Consider the following 21931-nt stretch of genomic DNA (forward strand, 5'->3'; position numbering starts at 1 on the left):
ATATTAGAAGCATTGAGATAACAAATCTCATGATATCGGAAGGGTCTCAGGATTGGAATGGGAAGGAGTTGGATATCACATCTCATGATAAAGGAAGGGTCTAAGGTTTGGAAGGGGAAAGATTTGGATATCACATCTCATGTTATAGGACGGGTCTCAGGTTTGGTATTAAAAGCATTGAGATATCAAGTCTCATGGCATAGGAAGGGTCTCAGAATTGGAATGTGAAGGAGTTGGATATCTCATCTTAAGCTATAGGAAGAGTCTCAGGATTGGAATGGGAAGGAGTTTCTCACATCTCATGCCATAGTATGGGTCTCAGGTTTGGTAGAAGCATTGGGATATCACATCTCATGCTATTGGAAGGGTATCAGTATTGGATTTGGAAGGAGTTGGATATCCCATCTCATGCTATAGGAAGGGTCTCAGGTTGGAATGGGAAGGAGTTGGATATCACATTTCATGTTATAGGAAGGGTCTCAGGATTGGAATGGGAAGGACTTGGATATCATATCTCATGCTATAGGAAGGCTCTCAGGTTTGGAAGGGGAAGGAGTTGGATATCACATTTCATGTTAGAGGAAGGATCTCAGGTTTGGTATTAGAGGCCTTGAGATATCACATCTCATGCTATAGGAAGGGTCTCAGGATTGGAATGGGAAGGAGTTGGATATCACATCTCAAGCTTTAGGAAGGGTCTCAGGTTTGGTATAAGCATTGAGATAGCACATCTCATGCTATAGGAAGGGTCTCAGGATTGGAATGGGAAGGAGTTGGATATCACATCTCATGTTATAGGAAGGATCTCAGGTTTGGTATTAGAAGCATTGAGACATCACATCTCATGCTATAGGAAGGGTCTCAGGATTGGAATGGGAAGGAGTTGGATATCACATCTCATGCTATAGGAAGGGTCTCAGATTTGGTATAAGCATTGAGATATCACATCTCTGCTATCGGAAGGGTCTCAGGATTGGAATGGGAAGGAGTTGGATATCCCATCTCATGCTATAGGGAGGGTCTCAATTTTGATATTAGAAGCATTGAGATAACAAATCTCATGATATCGGAAGGGTCTCAGGATTGGAATGGGAAGGAGTTGGATATCACATCTCATGATAAAGGAAGGGTCTAAGGTTTGGAAGGGGAAAGATTTGGATATCACATCTCATGTTATAGGACGGGTCTCAGGTTTGGTATTAGAAGCATTGAGATATCAAGTCTCATGGTATAGGAAGGGTCTCAGAATTGGAATGGGAAGGAGTTGGATATCACATCTCAAGCTATAGGAAGAGTCTCAGGATTGGAATGGGAAGGAGTTTGATATCACATCTCAAGCTTTAGGAAGTGTCTCAGGTTTGGTATAAGCATTGAGATAGCACATCTCATGCTATAGGAAGGGTCTCAGGATTGGAATGGGAAGGAGTTGGATATCACATCTCATGTTATAGGAAAGATCTCAGGTTTGGTATTAGAAGCATTGAGACATCACATCTCATGTTATAGGAAGGGTCTCAGGATTGGAATGGGAGAAAGTTGGATATCACATCTCATGCTATACGAAGGGTCTCAGGTTTGGAAGGGGAAGGAGCTGGATATCCAATCTCATGTTATTGGACTGGTCTCAGGTTTGGTATTAGAAGCATTGAGATATCACATCTCATGCTATAGGAATGGTCTCAGGATTGGAATGGGAAGGAGTTGGATATTACATTCCTGCTATAGGAAGGGTCTCATGTTTGGAATGGGAATGTGTTGGATATCACATATGCTATAGGAAGGGTCTCAGGTTTGGAACGGGAAGGAGTTGGATATCACATCTCATGTTATAGGAAGGGTCTCAGGTTTGTTATAAGCATTGAGATATCACATCTCTGCTATCGGGAATGTCTCAGGATTGGAATGGGAAGGTGTTGGATATCCCATCTCATGTTATAGGACGGGTCTCAGGTTTGTTATTAGAATCATTGAGATATCATATTGCATGCTGTAGGAAGGGTCTAAGGATTGGAATGGGAAGGAGTTGGATATCCCATCTCATGTTATAGGAAGAGTCTCAAGTTTGGTATTAGAAGCATTTAGCTATCACATCTCATGCTATAGGAAGTGTCTCAGGATTGGAATGGGAAGGAGCTGGATATCACATCTCATGCTAAAGGAAGGGTCTCAGGTTTGGAACGGGAAGGATTTGGATATCACATCTCATGTTATAGGAAGGGTCTCAGGTTTGGTATAAGCATTGAGATATCACATCTCTGCTATCGGAAGTGTCTCAGGATTGGAATGGGAAGGAGTTGGATATCCCATCTCATGTTATAGGACGGGTCTCAGGTTTGTTATTAGAATCATTGAGATATCATATTGCATGCTGTAGGAAGGGTCTAAGGGTTGGAATGGGAAGGACTTGGATATCACATCTCATGCTATAGATAGGCTCTTAGGTTTGGAAAGGGAAGGAGTTGGATATCACATTTCATGTTAGAGGAAGGATCTCAGGTTTGGTATTAGAAGCATTGAGATATCACATCTCATGCTATAGGAAGGGTCTCAGGATTGGAATGGGAAGGAGTTGGATATCACATCTCATGCTATAGGAAGGGTCTCAGATTTGGTATAAGCATTGAGATATCACATCTCATGCTATAGGAAGGGTCTCAGGATTGGATTGGGAAGGAGTTGTATATGACATCTCAGGCCATAGGAAGGGTCTCAGGATTGGTATAAGCATTGAGATATCACATCTCTGCTATCAGAAGGGTCTCAGGATTGGAATGGGAAGGAGTTGGATATCCCATCTCATGTTAAAGGAAGGGTCTCAGGTTTGGTATTAGAAGCATTGAGATATCACATCTCATGCTATAGGAAGGGTCTCAGGATTGGAATGGGGAGGACTTGGATGTCACATCTCATGCTATAGTGAGGGTCTCAAGTTTGATATTAGAAGCATTGAGATAACAAATCTCATGATATCGGAAGGGTCTCAGGATTGGAATGGGAAGGAGTTGGATATCACATCTCATGATAAAGGAAGGGTCTAAGGTTTGGAAGGGGAAAGATTTGGATATCACATCTCATGTTATAGGACGGGTCTCAGGTTTGGTATTAGAAGCATTGAGATATCAAGTCTCATGGTATAAGAAGGGTCTCAGAATTGGAATGGGAAGGAGTTGGATATCACACCTCAAGCTATAGGAAGGGTCTCAGGATTGGAATGGGAAGGAGTTTGATATCACATCTCATGCCATAGTATGGGTCTCAGGTTTGGTAGAAGCATTGGGACATCACATCTCATGCTATCGGAAGGGTATCAGTATTGGATTTGGAAGAAGTTGGATATCCCATCTCATGCTATAGGAAGGGTCTCAGGTTGGAATGGGAAGGAGTTGGATATCACATTTCATGTTATAGGAAGGGTCTCAGGATTGGAATGGGAAGGACTTGGATATCATATCTCATGCTATAGGACGGGTCTCAGGTTTGTTATTAGAATCATTGAGATATCATATTGCATGCTGTAGGAAGGGTCTAAGGCTTGGAATGGGAAGGAATTGGATATCACATCTCATGCTATAGATAGGCTCTTAGGTTTGGAAAGGGAAGGAGTTGGATATCACATTTCATGTTAGAGGAAGGATCTCAGGTTTGGTATTAGAAGCATTGAGATATCACATCTCATGCTATAGGAAGGGTCTCAGGATTGGAATGGGAAGTAGTTGGATATCACATCTCATGCTATAGGAAGGGTCTCAGGTTTGGTATAAGCATTGAGATATCACATCTCATGCTATAGGACGGGTCTCAGAATTGGAATGGGAAGGAGTTGGATATCACACCTCAAGCTATAGGAAGGGTCTCAGGATTGGAATGGGAAGGAGTTTGATATCACATCTCATGCCATAGTATGGGTCTCAGGTTTGGTAGAAGCATTGGGACATCACATCTCATGCTATCGGAAGGGTATCAGTATTGGATTTGGAAGAAGTTGGATATCCCATCTCATGCTATAGGAAGGGTCTCAGGTTGGAATGGGAAGGAGTTGGATATCACATTTCATGTTATAGGAAGGGTCTCAGGATTGGAATGGGAAGGACTTGGATATCATATCTCATGCTATAGGACGGGTCTCAGGTTTGTTATTAGAATCATTGAGATATCATATTGCATGCTGTAGGAAGGGTCTAAGGCTTGGAATGGGAAGGACTTGGATATCACATCTCATGCTATAGATAGGCTCTTAGGTTTGGAAAGGGAAGGAGTTGGATATCACATTTCATGTTAGAGGAAGGATCTCAGGTTTGGTATTAGAAGCATTGAGATATCACATCTCATGCTATAGGAAGGGTCTCAGGATTGGAATGGGAAGTAGTTGGATATCACATCTCATGCTATAGGAAGGGTCTCAGGTTTGGTATAAGCATTGAGATATCACATCTCATGCTATAGGACGGGTCTCAGGATTGGAATGGAAGGAGTTGGATATCACATCTCATGTTATAGGAAGGATCTCAGGTTTGGTATTAGAAGCATTGAGACATCACATCTCATGCTATAGGAAGGGTCTCAGGGTTGGAATGGGAAGGAGTTGGATATCGCATCTCATCCAATAGGAAGGGTCTCAGGTTTGGAATGGGAAGGAATTGGATATCACATCTCATGTTATAGGAAGGATCTCAGGTTTGGTATTAGAAGCATTGAGATATCACATCTCATGCTATAGGAAGGGTCTCAGGATTGGAATGTGAAGGATTTGGATATCACATCTCATGCTAAAGGAAGGGTCTCAGGTTTGGTAGAAGCATTGAGATATCAGATCTCTGCTATCGGAAGGGTCTCAGGATTGGATTGGGAAGGAGTTGGATATCCCTTCTCATGCTATAGGAAGGGTCTCAGGATGTGAATGGGAAGGAGTTGGATATCACATCTCATGTTATAGGAAGGGTCTCAGGATTGGAATGGGAAGGATTTGGATATTACTTTCTTGCTATAGGAAGGGTCTCATGTTTGGAATGGGAAGGGGTTGGATATCACATATGCTATAGTTAGTGTCTCAGGTTTGGAACGGGTAGGAGTTGGATATCACATCTCATGTTATAGGAAGGGTCTCATGTTTGGTATAAGCATTGAGATATCACATCTCTGCTATCGGAAGCGGCTCAGGATTGGAATGGGAAGGAGTTGGATATCCCATCTCATGTTATAGTAAGAGTCTCTGGTTTGGTATTAGAATCATTGAGATATCACATCGCATGCTGTAGGAAGGGTCTAAGGATTGGAATGGGATGGACTTGGATATCACATCTCATGCTATAGGTAGGCTCTCAGGTTTGATATAAGCATTGAGATATCACATCTCATGCTATAGGAAGGGTCTCAGGATTGGAATGGGAAGGATTTGGATATCCCATCTCATGCTATAGGAAGGCTCTCAGGTTTGGAAGGGGAAGGAGTTGGATATCACATTTTATGTTAGAGGACGGATCTCAGGTTTGGTATTAGAGGCCTTGAGATATCACATCTCATGCTATAGGAAGGGTCTCAGGATTGGAATGGAAAGGAGTTGGATATCACATCTCAAGCTTTAGGAAGGGTCTCAGGTTTGGTATAAGCATTGAGATAGCACATCTCATGCTATAGGAAGGGTCTCAGGATTGGAATGGGAAGGAGTTGGATATCACATCTCATGTTATAGGAAAGATCTCAGGTTTGGTATTAGAAGCATTGAGACATCACATCTCATGTTATAGGAAGGGTCTCAGGATTGGAATGGGAAGAAGTTGGATATCACATCTCATGCTATAGGAAGGGTCTCAGGTTTGGAAGGGGAAGGAGTTGGATATCCAATCTCATGTTATAGGACTGGTCTCAGGTTTGGTATTAGAAGCATTGAGATATCACATCGCATGCTGTAGGAAGGTTCTCAGGTTTGGTATTAGAAGCATTGAGACATCACATCTCATGCTATAGGAAGGGTCTCAGGATTGGAATGGGAAGGAGTTGGATATGACATCTCATGTTATAGGAAGGATCTCAGGTTTGGTATTAGAAGCATTGAGACATCACATCTCATGCTATAGGAAGGGTCTCAGGATTGGAATGGGAAGGAGTTGGATATCACATCTCATGCTATAGGAAGGGTCTCAGATTTGGTATAAGCATTGAGATATCACATTTCATGCTATAGGAAGGGTCTCAGGATTGGATTGGGAAGGAGTTGTATATGACATCTCAGGCCATAGGAAGGGTCTCAGGATTGGTATAAGCATTGAGATATCACATCTCTGCTATCGGAAGGGTCTCAGGATTGGAATGGGAAGGAGTTGGATATCCCATCTCATGTTAAAGGAAGGGTCTCAGGTTTGGTATTAGAAGCATTGAGATATCACATCTCATGCTATAGGAAGGGTCTCAGGATTGGAATGGGGAGGACTTGGATGTCACATCTCATGCTATAGTGAGGGTCTCAAGTTTGATATTAGAAGCATTGAGATAACAAATCTCATGATATCGGAAGGGTCTCAGGATTGGAATGGGAAGGAGTTGGATATCACATCTCATGATAAAGGAAGGGTCTAAGGTTTGGAAGGGGAAAGATTTGGATATCACATCTCATGTTATAGGACGGGTCTCAGGTTTGGTATTAGAAGCATTGAGATATCAAGTCTCATGGTATAAGAAGGGTCTCAGAATTGGAATGGGAAGGAGTTGGATATCACACCTCAAGCTATAGGAAGGGTCTCAGGATTGGAATGGGAAGGAGTTTGATATCACATCTCATGCCATAGTATGGGTCTCAGGTTTGGTAGAAGCATTGGGACATCACATCTCATGCTATCGGAAGGGTATCAGTATTGGATTTGGAAGAAGTTGGATATCCCATCTCATGCTATAGGAAGGGTCTCAGGTTGGAATGGGAAGGAGTTGGATATCACATTTCATGTTATAGGAAGGGCCTCAGGATTGGAATGGGAAGGACTTGGATATCATATCTCATGCTATAGGACGGGTCTCAGGTTTGTTATTAGAATCATTGAGATATCATATTGCATGCTGTAGGAAGGGTCTAAGGCTTGGAATGGGAAGGACTTGGATATCACATCTCATGCTATAGATAGGCTCTTAGGTTTGGAAAGGGAAGGAGTTGGATATCACATCTCATGCTATAGGAAGGGTCTCAGGTTTGGTATAAGCATTGAGATATCACATCTCATGCTATAGGACGGGTCTCAGGATTGGAATGGAAGGAGCTGGATATCACATCTCATGTTATAGGAAGGATCTCAGGTTTGGTATTAGAAGCATTGAGACATCACATCTCATGCTATAGGAAGGGTCTCAGGGTTGGAATGGGAAGGAGTTGGATATCGCATCTCATCCAATAGGAAGGGTCTCAGGTTTGGAATGGGAAGGAATTGGATATCACATCTCATGTTATAGGAAGGATCTCAGGTTTGGTATTAGAAGCATTGAGATATCACATCTCATGCTATAGGAAGGGTCTCAGGATTGGAATGTGAAGGATTTGGATATCACATCTCATGCTAAAGGAAGGGTCTCAGGTTTGGTAGAAGCATTGAGATATCAGATCTCTGCTATCGGAAGGGTCGCAGGATTGGATTGGGAAGGAGTTGGATATCCCTTCTCATGCTATAGGAAGGGTCTCAGGATGTGAATGGGAAGGAGTTGGATATCACATCTCATGTTATAGGAAGGGTCTCAGGATTGGAATGGGAAGGATTTGGATATTACTTTCTTGCTATAGGAAGGGTCTCATGTTTGGAATGGGAAGGGGTTGGATATCACATATGCTATAGTTAGTGTCTCAGGTTTGGAACGGGAAGGAGTTGGATATCACATCTCATGTTATAGGAAGGGTCTCATGTTTGGTATAAGCATTGAGATATCACATCTCTGCTATCGGAAGCGGCTCAGGATTGGAATGGGAAGGAGTTGGATATCCCATCTCATGTTATAGTAAGAGTCTCTGGTTTGGTATTAGAATCATTGAGATATCACATCGCATGCTGTAGGAAGGGTCTAAGGATTGGAATGGGATGGACTTGGATATCACATCTCATGCTATAGGTAGGCTCTCAGGTTTGATATAAGCATTGAGATATCACATCTCATGCTATAGGAAGGGTCTCAGGATTGGAATGGGAAGGATTTGGATATCCCATCTCATGCTATAGGAAGGCTCTCAGGTTTGGAAGGGGAAGGAGTTGGATATCACATTTTATGTTAGAGGACGGATCTCAGGTTTGGTATTAGAGGCCTTGAGATATCACATCTCATGCTATAGGAAGGGTCTCAGGATTGGAATGGGAAGGAGTTGGATATCACATCTCAAGCTTTAGGAAGGGTCTCAGGTTTGGTATAAGCATTGAGATAGCACATCTCATGCTATAGGAAGGGTCTCAGGATTGGAATGGGAAGGAGTTGGATATCACATCTCATGTTATAGGAAAGATCTCAGGTTTGGTATTAGAAGCATTGAGACATCACATCTCATGTTATAGGAAGGGTCTCAGGATTGGAATGGGAAGAAGTTGGATATCACATCTCATGCTATAGGAAGGGTCTCAGGTTTGGAAGGGGAAGGAGTTGGATATCCAATCTCATGTTATAGGACCGGTCTCAGGTTTGGTATTAGAAGCATTAGGATATCACATCGCATGCTGTAGGAAGGTTCTCAGGTTTGGTATTAGAAGCATTGAGACATCACATCTCATGCTATAGGAAGGGTCTCAGGATTGGAATGGGAAGGAGTTGGATATGACATCTCATGTTATAGGAAGGATCTCAGGTTTGGTATTAGAAGCATTGAGACATCACATCTCATGCTATAGGAAGGGTCTCAGGATTGGAATGGGAAGGAGTTGGATATCACATCTCATGCTATAGGAAGGGTCTCAGATTTGGTATAAGCATTGAGATATCACATCTCATGCTATAGGAAGGGTCTCAGGATTGGATTGGGAAGGAGTTGTATATGACATCTCAGGCCATAGGAAGGGTCTCAGGATTGGTATAAGCATTGAGATATCAGATCTCTGCTATCGGAAGGGTCTCAGGATTGGAATGGGAAGGAGTTGGATATCCCATCTCATGTTAAAGGAAGGGTCTCAGGTTTGGTATTAGAAGCATTGAGATATCACATCTCATGCTATAGGAAGGGTCTCAGGATTGGAATGGGGAGGACTTGGATGTCACATCTCATGCTAAAGTGAGGGTCTCAAGTTTGATATTAGAAGCATTGAGATAACAAATCTCATGATATCGGAAGGGTCTCAGGATTGGAATGGGAAGGAGTTGGATATCACATCTCATGATAAAGGAAGGGTCTAAGGTTTGGAAGGGGAAAGATTTGGATATCACATCTCATGTTATAGGACGGGTCTCAGGTTTGGTATTAAAAGCATTGAGATATCAAGTCTCATGGCATAGGAAGGGTCTCAGAATTGGAATGTGAAGGAGTTGGATATCTCATCTTAAGCTATAGGAAGAGTCTCAGGATTGGAATGGGAAGGAGTTTCTCACATCTCATGCCATAGTATGGGTCTCAGGTTTGGTAGAAGCATTGGGATATCACATCTCATGCTATTGGAAGGGTATCAGTATTGGATTTGGAAGGAGTTGGATATCCCATCTCATGCTATAGGAAGGGTCTCAGGTTGGAATGGGAAGGAGTTGGATATCACATTTCATGTTATAGGAAGGGTCTCAGGATTGGAATGGGAAGGACTTGGATATCATATCTCATGCTATAGGAAGGCTCTCAGGTTTGGAAGGGGAAGGAGTTGGATATCACATTTCATGTTAGAGGAAGGATCTCAGGTTTGGTATTAGAGGCCTTGAGATATCACATCTCATGCTATAGGAAGGGTCTCAGGATTGGAATGGGAAGGAGTTGGATATCACATCTCAAGCTTTAGGAAGGGTCTCAGGTTTGGTATAAGCATTGAGATAGCACATCTCATGCTATAGGAAGGGTCTCAGGATTGGAATGGGAAGGAGTTGGATATCACATCTCATGTTATAGGAAGGATCTCAGGTTTGGTATTAGAAGCATTGAGACATCACATCTCATGCTATAGGAAGGGTCTCAGGATTGGAATGGGAAGGAGTTGGATATCACATCTCATGGTATAGGAAGGGTCTCAGATTTGGTATAAGCATTGAGATATCACATCTCTGCTATCGGAAGGGTCTCAGGATTGGAATGGGAAGGAGTTGGATATCCCATCTCATGCTATAGGGAGGGTCTCAATTTTGATATTAGAAGCATTGAGATAACAAATCTCATGATATCGGAAGGGTCTCAGGATTGGAATGGGAAGGAGTTGGATATCACATCTCATGATAAAGGAAGGGTCTAAGGTTTGGAAGGGGAAAGATTTGGATATCACATCTCATGTTATAGGACGGGTCTCAGGTTTGGTATTAGAAGCATTGAGATATCAAGTCTCATGGTATAGGAAGGGTCTCAGAATTGGAATGGGAAGGAGTTGGATATCACATCTCAAGCTATAGGAAGAGTCTCAGGATTGGAATGGGAAGGAGTTTGATATCACATCTCAAGCTTTAGGAAGTGTCTCAGGTTTGGTATAAGCATTGAGATAGCACATCTCATGCTATAGGAAGGGTCTCAGGATTGGAATGGGAAGGAGTTGGATATCACATCTCATGTTATAGGAAAGATCTCAGGTTTGGTATTAGAAGCATTGAGACATCACATCTCATGTTATAGGAAGGGTCTCAGGATTGGAATGGGAGAAAGTTGGATATCACATCTCATGCTATACGAAGGGTCTCAGGTTTGGAAGGGGAAGGAGCTGGATATCCAATCTCATGTTATTGGACTGGTCTCAGGTTTGGTATTAGAAGCATTGAGATATCACATCGCATGCTGTAGGAAGGTTCTCAGGTTTGGAATGGGGAGGAATTGGATATCACATCTCATGTCATAGGAAGGATCTCAGGTTTGGTATTAGAAGCATTGAGATATCACATCTCATGCTATAGGAATGGTCTCAGGATTGGAATGGGAAGGAGTTGGATATTACATTCCTGCTATAGGAAGGGTCTCATGTTTGGAATGGGAATGTGTTGGATATCACATATGCTATAGGAAGGGTCTCAGGTTTGGAACGGGAAGGAGTTGGATATCACATCTCATGTTATAGGAAGGGTCTCAGGTTTGTTATAAGCATTGAGATATCACATCTCTGCTATCGGGAATGTCTCAGGATTGGAATGGGAAGGTGTTGGATATCCCATCTCATGTTATAGGACGGGTCTCAGGTTTGTTATTAGAATCATTGAGATATCATATTGCATGCTGTAGGAAGGGTCTAAGGATTGGAATGGGAAGGAGTTGGATATCCCATCTCATGTTATAGGAAGAGTCTCAAGTTTGGTATTAGAAGCATTTAGCTATCACATCTCATGCTATAGGAAGTGTCTCAGGATTGGAATGGGAAGGAGCTGGATATCACATCTCATGCTAAAGGAAGGGTCTCAGGTTTGGAACGGGAAGGATTTGGATATCACATCTCATGTTATAGGAAGGGTCTCAGGTTTGGTATAAGCATTGAGATATCACATCTCTGCTATCGGAAGTGTCTCAGGATTGGAATGGGAAGGAGTTGGATATCCCATCTCATGTTATAGGACGGGTCTCAGGTTTGTTATTAGAATCATTGAGATATCATATTGCATGCTGTAGGAAGGGTCTAAGGGTTGGAATGGGAAGGACTTGGATATCACATCTCATGCTATAGATAGGCTCTTAGGTTTGGAAAGGGAAGGAGTTGGATATCACATTTCATGTTAGAGGAAGGATCTCAGGTTTGGTATTAGAAGCATTGAGATATCACATCTCATGCTATAGGAAGGGTCTCAGGATTGGAATGGGAAGGAGTTGGATATCACATCTCATGCTATAGGAAGGGTCTCAGATTTGGTATAAGCATTGAGATATCACATCTCATGCTATAGGAAGGGTCTCAGGATTGGATTGGGAAGGAGTTGTATATGACATCTCAGGCCATAGGAAGGGTCTCAGGATTGGTATAAGCATTGAGATATCACATCTCTGCTATCAGAAGGGTCTCAGGATTGGAATGGGAAGGAGTTGGATATCCCATCTCATGTTAAAGGAAGGGTCTCAGGTTTGGTATTAGAAGCATTGAGATATCACATCTCATGCTATAGGAAGGGTCTCAGGATTGGAATGGGGAGGACTTGGATGTCACATCTCATGCTATAGTGAGGGTCTCAAGTTTGATATTAGAAGCATTGAGATAACAAATCTCATGATATCGGAAGGGTCTCAGGATTGGAATGGGAAGGAGTTGGATATCACATCTCATGATAAAGGAAGGGTCTAAGGTTTGGAAGGGGAAAGATTTGGATATCACATCTCATGTTATAGGACGGGTCTCAGGTTTGGTATTAGAAGCATTGAGATATCAAGTCTCATGGTATAAGAAGGGTCTCAGAATTGGAATGGGAAGGAGTTGGATATCACACCTCAAGCTATAGGAAGGGTCTCAGGATTGGAATGGGAAGGAGTTTGATATCACATCTCATGCCATAGTATGGGTCTCAGGTTTGGTAGAAGCATTGGGACATCACATCTCATGCTATCGGAAGGGTATCAGTATTGGATTTGGAAGAAGTTGGATATCCCATCTCATGCTATAGGAAGGGTCTCAGGTTGGAATGGGAAGGAGTTGGATATCACATTTCATGTTATAGGAAGGGTCTCAGGATTGGAATGGGAAGGACTTGGATATCATATCTCATGCTATAGGACGGGTCTCAGGTTTGTTATTAGAATCATTGAGATATCATATTGCATGCTGTAGGAAGGGTCTAAGGCTTGGAATGGGAAGGAATTGGATATCACATCTCATGCTATAGATAGGCTCTTAGGTTTGGAAAGGGAAGGAGTTGGATATCACATTTCATGTTAGAGGAAGGATCTCAGGTTTGGTATTAGAAGCATTGAGATATCACATCTCATGCTATAGGAAGGGTCTCAGGATTGGAATGGGAAGTAGTTGGATATCACATCTCATGCTATAGGAAGGGTCTCAGGTTTGGTATAAGCATTGAGATATCACATCTCATGCTATAGGACGGGTCTCAGAATTGGAATGGGAAGGAGTTGGATATCACACCTCAAGCTATAGGAAGGGTCTCAGGATTGGAATGGGAAGGAGTTTGATATCACATCTCATGCCATAGTATGGGTCTCAGGTTTGGTAGAAGCATTGGGACATCACATCTCATGCTATCGGAAGGGTATCAGTATTGGATTTGGAAGAAGTTGGATATCCCATCTCATGCTATAGGAAGGGTCTCAGGTTGGAATGGGAAGGAGTTGGATATCACATTTCATGTTATAGGAAGGGTCTCAGGATTGGAATGGGAAGGACTTGGATATCATATCTCATGCTATAGGACGGGTCTCAGGTTTGTTATTAGAATCATTGAGATATCATATTGCATGCTGTAGGAAGGGTCTAAGGCTTGGAATGGGAAGGACTTGGATATCACATCTCATGCTATAGATAGGCTCTTAGGTTTGGAAAGGGAAGGAGTTGGATATCACATTTCATGTTAGAGGAAGGATCTCAGGTTTGGTATTAGAAGCATTGAGATATCACATCTCATGCTATAGGAAGGGTCTCAGGATTGGAATGGGAAGTAGTTGGATATCACATCTCATGCTATAGGAAGGGTCTCAGGTTTGGTATAAGCATTGAGATATCACATCTCATGCTATAGGACGGGTCTCAGGATTGGAATGGAAGGAGTTGGATATCACATCTCATGTTATAGGAAGGATCTCAGGTTTGGTATTAGAAGCATTGAGACATCACATCTCATGCTATAGGAAGGGTCTCAGGGTTGGAATGGGAAGGAGTTGGATATCGCATCTCATCCAATAGGAAGGGTCTCAGGTTTGGAATGGGAAGGAATTGGATATCACATCTCATGTTATAGGAAGGATCTCAGGTTTGGTATTAGAAGCATTGAGATATCACATCTCATGCTATAGGAAGGGTCTCAGGATTGGAATGTGAAGGATTTGGATATCACATCTCATGATAAAGGAAGGGTCTAAGGTTTGGAAGGGGAAAGATTTGGATATCACATCTCATGTTATAGGACGGGTCTCAGGTTTGGTATTAGAAGCATTGAGATATCAAGTCTCATGGTATAAGAAGGGTCTCAGAATTGGAATGGGAAGGAGTTGGATATCACACCTCAAGCTATAGGAAGGGTCTCAGGATTGGAATGGGAAGGAGTTTGATATCACATCTCATGCCATAGTATGGGTCTCAGGTTTGGTAGAAGCATTGGGACATCACATCTCATGCTATCGGAAGGGTATCAGTATTGGATTTGGAAGAAGTTGGATATCCCATCTCATGCTATAGGAAGGGTCTCAGGTTGGAATGGGAAGGAGTTGGATATCACATTTCATGTTATAGGAAGGGTCTCAGGATTGGAATGGGAAGGACTTGGATATCATATCTCATGCTATAGGACGGGTCTCAGGTTTGTTATTAGAATCATTGAGATATCATATTGCATGCTGTAGGAAGGGTCTAAGGCTTGGAATGGGAAGGAATTGGATATCACATCTCATGCTATAGATAGGCTCTTAGGTTTGGAAAGGGAAGGAGTTGGATATCACATTTCATGTTAGAGGAAGGATCTCAGGTTTGGTATTAGAAGCATTGAGATATCACATCTCATGCTATAGGAAGGGTCTCAGGATTGGAATGGGAAGTAGTTGGATATCACATCTCATGCTATAGGAAGGGTCTCAGGTTTGGTATAAGCATTGAGATATCACATCTCATGCTATAGGACGGGTCTCAGAATTGGAATGGGAAGGAGTTGGATATCACACCTCAAGCTATAGGAAGGGTCTCAGGATTGGAATGGGAAGGAGTTTGATATCACATCTCATGCCATAGTATGGGTCTCAGGTTTGGTAGAAGCATTGGGACATCACATCTCATGCTATCGGAAGGGTATCAGTATTGGATTTGGAAGAAGTTGGATATCCCATCTCATGCTATAGGAAGGGTCTCAGGTTGGAATGGGAAGGAGTTGGATATCACATTTCATGTTATAGGAAGGGTCTCAGGATTGGAATGGGAAGGACTTGGATATCATATCTCATGCTATAGGACGGGTCTCAGGTTTGTTATTAGAATCATTGAGATATCATATTGCATGCTGTAGGAAGGGTCTAAGGCTTGGAATGGGAAGGACTTGGATATCACATCTCATGCTATAGATAGGCTCTTAGGTTTGGAAAGGGAAGGAGTTGGATATCACATTTCATGTTAGAGGAAGGATCTCAGGTTTGGTATTAGAAGCATTGAGATATCACATCTCATGCTATAGGAAGGGTCTCAGGATTGGAATGGGAAGTAGTTGGATATCACATCTCATGCTATAGGAAGGGTCTCAGGTTTGGTATAAGCATTGAGATATCACATCTCATGCTATAGGACGGGTCTCAGGATTGGAATGGAAGGAGTTGGATATCACATCTCATGTTATAGGAAGGATCTCAGGTTTGGTATTAGAAGCATTGAGACATCACATCTCATGCTATAGGAAGGGTCTCAGGGTTGGAATGGGAAGGAGTTGGATATCGCATCTCATCCAATAGGAAGGGTCTCAGGTTTGGAATGGGAAGGAATTGGATATCACATCTCATGTTATAGGAAGGATCTCAGGTTTGGTATTAGAAGCATTGAGATATCACATCTCATGCTATAGGAAGGGTCTCAGGATTGGAATGTGAAGGATTTGGATATCACATCTCATGCTAAAGGAAGGGTCTCAGGTTTGGTAGAAGCATTGAGATATCAGATCTCTGCTATCGGAAGGGTCTCAGGATTGGATTGGGAAGGAGTTGGATATCCCTTCTCATGCTATAGGAAGGGTCTCAGGATGTGAATGGGAAGGAGTTGGATATCACATCTCATGTTATAGGAAGGGTCTCAGGATTGGAATGGGAAGGATTTGGATATTACTTTCTTGCTATAGGAAGGGTCTCATGTTTGGAATGGGAAGGGGTTGGATATCACATATGCTATAGTTAGTGTCTCAGGTTTGGAACGGGTAGGAGTTGGATATCACATCTCATGTTATAGGAAGGGTCTCATGTTTGGTATAAGCATTGAGATATCACATCTCTGCTATCGGAAGCGGCTCAGGATTGGAATGGGAAGGAGTTGGATATCCCATCTCATGTTATAGTAAGAGTCTCTGGTTTGGTATTAGAATCATTGAGATATCACATCGCATGCTGTAGGAAGGGTCTAAGGATTGGAATGGGATGGACTTGGATATCACATCTCATGCTATAGGTAGGCTCTCAGGTTTGATATAAGCATTGAGATATCACATCTCATGCTATAGGAAGGGTCTCAGGATTGGAATGGGAAGGATTTGGATATCCCATCTCATGCTATAGGAAGGCTCTCAGGTTTGGAAGGGGAAGGAGTTGGATATCACATTTTATGTTAGAGGACGGATCTCAGGTTTGGTATTAGAGGCCTTGAGATATCACATCTCATGCTATAGGAAGGGTCTCAGGATTGGAATGGAAAGGAGTTGGATATCACATCTCAAGCTTTAGGAAGGGTCTCAGGTTTGGTATAAGCATTGAGATAGCACATCTCATGCTATAGGAAGGGTCTCAGGATTGGAATGGGAAGGAGTTGGATATCACATCTCATGTTATAGGAAAGATCTCAGGTTTGGTATTAGAAGCATTGAGACATCACATCTCATGTTATAGGAAGGGTCTCAGGATTGGAATGGGAAGAAGTTGGATATCACATCTCATGCTATAGGAAGGGTCTCAGGTTTGGAAGGGGAAGGAGTTGGATATCCAATCTCATGTTATAGGACTGGTCTCAGGTTTGGTATTAGAAGCATTGAGATATCACATCGCATGCTGTAGGAAGGTTCTCAGGTTTGGTATTAGAAGCATTGAGACATCACATCTCATGCTATAGGAAGGGTCTCAGGATTGGAATGGGAAGGAGTTGGATATGACATCTCATGTTATAGGAAGGATCTCAGGTTTGGTATTAGAAGCATTGAGACATCACATCTCATGCTATAGGAAGGGTCTCAGGATTGGAATGGGAAGGAGTTGGATATCACATCTCATGCTATAGGAAGGGTCTCAGATTTGGTATAAGCATTGAGATATCACATTTCATGCTATAGGAAGGGTCTCAGGATTGGATTGGGAAGGAGTTGTATATGACATCTCAGGCCATAGGAAGGGTCTCAGGATTGGTATAAGCATTGAGATATCACATCTCTGCTATCGGAAGGGTCTCAGGATTGGAATGGGAAGGAGTTGGATATCCCATCTCATGTTAAAGGAAGGGTCTCAGGTTTGGTATTAGAAGCATTGAGATATCACATCTCATGCTATAGGAAGGGTCTCAGGATTGGAATGGGGAGGACTTGGATGTCACATCTCATGCTATAGTGAGGGTCTCAAGTTTGATATTAGAAGCATTGAGATAACAAATCTCATGATATCGGAAGGGTCTCAGGATTGGAATGGGAAGGAGTTGGATATCACATCTCATGATAAAGGAAGGGTCTAAGGTTTGGAAGGGGAAAGATTTGGATATCACATCTCATGTTATAGGACGGGTCTCAGGTTTGGTATTAGAAGCATTGAGATATCAAGTCTCATGGTATAAGAAGGGTCTCAGAATTGGAATGGGAAGGAGTTGGATATCACACCTCAAGCTATAGGAAGGGTCTCAGGATTGGAATGGGAAGGAGTTTGATATCACATCTCATGCCATAGTATGGGTCTCAGGTTTGGTAGAAGCATTGGGACATCACATCTCATGCTATCGGAAGGGTATCAGTATTGGATTTGGAAGAAGTTGGATATCCCATCTCATGCTATAGGAAGGGTCTCAGGTTGGAATGGGAAGGAGTTGGATATCACATTTCATGTTATAGGAAGGGCCTCAGGATTGGAATGGGAAGGACTTGGATATCATATCTCATGCTATAGGACGGGTCTCAGGTTTGTTATTAGAATCATTGAGATATCATATTGCATGCTGTAGGAAGGGTCTAAGGCTTGGAATGGGAAGGACTTGGATATCACATCTCATGCTATAGATAGGCTCTTAGGTTTGGAAAGGGAAGGAGTTGGATATCACATCTCATGCTATAGGAAGGGTCTCAGGTTTGGTATAAGCATTGAGATATCACATCTCATGCTATAGGACGGGTCTCAGGATTGGAATGGAAGGAGCTGGATATCACATCTCATGTTATAGGAAGGATCTCAGGTTTGGTATTAGAAGCATTGAGACATCACATCTCATGCTATAGGAAGGGTCTCAGGGTTGGAATGGGAAGGAGTTGGATATCGCATCTCATCCAATAGGAAGGGTCTCAGGTTTGGAATGGGAAGGAATTGGATATCACATCTCATGTTATAGGAAGGATCTCAGGTTTGGTATTAGAAGCATTGAGATATCACATCTCATGCTATAGGAAGGGTCTCAGGATTGGAATGTGAAGGATTTGGATATCACATCTCATGCTAAAGGAAGGGTCTCAGGTTTGGTAGAAGCATTGAGATATCAGATCTCTGCTATCGGAAGGGTCGCAGGATTGGATTGGGAAGGAGTTGGATATCCCTTCTCATGCTATAGGAAGGGTCTCAGGATGTGAATGGGAAGGAGTTGGATATCACATCTCATGTTATAGGAAGGGTCTCAGGATTGGAATGGGAAGGATTTGGATATTACTTTCTTGCTATAGGAAGGGTCTCATGTTTGGAATGGGAAGGGGTTGGATATCACATATGCTATAGTTAGTGTCTCAGGTTTGGAACGGGAAGGAGTTGGATATCACATCTCATGTTATAGGAAGGGTCTCATGTTTGGTATAAGCATTGAGATATCACATCTCTGCTATCGGAAGCGGCTCAGGATTGGAATGGGAAGGAGTTGGATATCCCATCTCATGTTATAGTAAGAGTCTCTGGTTTGGTATTAGAATCATTGAGATATCACATCGCATGCTGTAGGAAGGGTCTAAGGATTGGAATGGGATGGACTTGGATATCACATCTCATGCTATAGGTAGGCTCTCAGGTTTGATATAAGCATTGAGATATCACATCTCATGCTATAGGAAGGGTCTCAGGATTGGAATGGGAAGGATTTGGATATCCCATCTCATGCTATAGGAAGGCTCTCAGGTTTGGAAGGGGAAGGAGTTGGATATCACATTTTATGTTAGAGGACGGATCTCAGGTTTGGTATTAGAGGCCTTGAGATATCACATCTCATGCTATAGGAAGGGTCTCAGGATTGGAATGGGAAGGAGTTGGATATCACATCTCAAGCTTTAGGAAGGGTCTCAGGTTTGGTATAAGCATTGAGATAGCACATCTCATGCTATAGGAAGGGTCTCAGGATTGGAATGGGAAGGAGTTGGATATCACATCTCATGTTATAGGAAAGATCTCAGGTTTGGTATTAGAAGCATTGAGACATCACATCTCATGTTATAGGAAGGGTCTCAGGATTGGAATGGGAAGAAGTTGGATATCACATCTCATGCTATAGGAAGGGTCTCAGGTTTGGAAGGGGAAGGAGTTGGATATCCAATCTCATGTTATAGGACCGGTCTCAGGTTTGGTATTAGAAGCATTGAGATATCACATTGCATGCTGTAGGAAGGTTCTCAGGTTTGGTATTAGAAGCATTGAGACATCACATCTCATGCTATAGGAAGGGTCTCAGGATTGGAATGGGAAGGAGTTGGATATGACATCTCATGTTATAGGAAGGATCTCAGGTTTGGTATTAGAAGCATTGAGACATCACATCTCATGCTATAGGAAGGGTCTCAGGATTGGAATGGGAAGGAGTTGGATATCACATCTCATGCTATAGGAAGGGTCTCAGATTTGGTATAAGCATTGAGATATCACATCTCATGCTATAGGAAGGGTCTCAGGATTGGATTGGGAAGGAGTTGTATATGACATCTCAGGCCATAGGAAGGGTCTCAGGATTGGTATAAGCATTGAGATATCAGATCTCTGCTATCGGAAGGGTCTCAGGATTGGAATGGGAAGGAGTTGGATATCCCATCTCATGTTAAAGGAAGGGTCTCAGGTTTGGTATTAGAAGCATTGAGATATCACATCTCATGCTATAGGAAGGGTCTCAGGATTGGAATGGGGAGGACTTGGATGTCACATCTCATGCTAAAGTGAGGGTCTCAAGTTTGATATTAGAAGCATTGAGATAACAAATCTCATGATATCGGAAGGGTCTCAGGATTGGAATGGGAAGGAGTTGGATATCACATCTCATGATAAAGGAAGGGTCTAAGGTTTGGAAGGGGAAAGATTTGGATATCACATCTCATGTTATAGGACGGGTCTCAGGTTTGGTATTAAAAGCATTGAGATATCAAGTCTCATGGCATAGGAAGGGTCTCAGAATTGGAATGTGAAGGAGTTGGATATCTCATCTTAAGCTATAGGAAGAGTCTCAGGATTGGAATGGGAAGGAGTTTCTCACATCTCATGCCATAGTATGGGTCTCAGGTTTGGTAGAAGCATTGGGATATCACATCTCATGCTATTGGAAGGGTATCAGTATTGGATTTGGAAGGAGTTGGATATCCCATCTCATGCTATAGGAAGGGTCTCAGGTTGGAATGGGAAGGAGTTGGATATCACATTTCATGTTATAGGAAGGGTCTCAGGATTGGAATGGGAAGGACTTGGATATCATATCTCATGCTATAGGAAGGCTCTCAGGTTTGGAAGGGGAAGGAGTTGGATATCACATTTCATGTTAGAGGAAGGATCTCAGGTTTGGTATTAGAGGCCTTGAGATATCACATCTCATGCTATAGGAAGGGTCTCAGGATTGGAATGGGAAGGAGTTGGATATCACATCTCAAGCTTTAGGAAGGGTCTCAGGTTTGGTATAAGCATTGAGATAGCACATCTCATGCTATAGGAAGGGTCTCAGGATTGGAATGGGAAGGAGTTGGATATCACATCTCATGTTATAGGAAGGATCTCAGGTTTGGTATTAGAAGCATTGAGACATCACATCTCATGCTATAGGAAGGGTCTCAGGATTGGAATGGGAAGGAGTTGGATATCACATCTCATGGTATAGGAAGGGTCTCAGATTTGGTATAAGCATTGAGATATCACATCTCTGCTATCGGAAGGGTCTCAGGATTGGAATGGGAAGGAGTTGGATATCCCATCTCATGCTATAGGGAGGGTCTCAATTTTGATATTAGAAGCATTGAGATAACAAATCTCATGATATCGGAAGGGTCTCAGGATTGGAATGGGAAGGAGTTGGATATCACATCTCATGATAAAGGAAGGGTCTAAGGTTTGGAAGGGGAAAGATTTGGATATCACATCTCATGTTATAGGACGGGTCTCAGGTTTGGTATTAGAAGCATTGAGATATCAAGTCTCATGGTATAGGAAGGGTCTCAGAATTGGAATGGGAAGGAGTTGGATATCACATCTCAAGCTATAGGAAGAGTCTCAGGATTGGAATGGGAAGGAGTTTGATATCACATCTCAAGCTTTAGGAAGGGTCTCAGGTTTGGTATAAGCATTGAGATAGCACATCTCATGCTATAGGAAGGGTCTCAGGATTGGAATGGGAAGGAGTTGGATATCACATCTCATGTTATAGGAAAGATCTCAGGTTTGGTATTAGAAGCATTGAGACATCACATCTCATGTTATAGGAAGGGTCTCAGGATTGGAATGGGAGAAAGTTGGATATCACATCTCATGCTATACGAAGGGTCTCAGGTTTGGAAGGGGAAGGAGCTG

The sequence above is a fragment of the Ambystoma mexicanum genome, chromosome 1q, assembly GCF_040938575.1.
Source record: "Ambystoma mexicanum isolate Mex_15411 chromosome 1q, UKY_AmexF1_1, whole genome shotgun sequence".
Lineage (NCBI taxonomy): Eukaryota > Metazoa > Chordata > Amphibia > Caudata > Ambystomatidae > Ambystoma > Ambystoma mexicanum.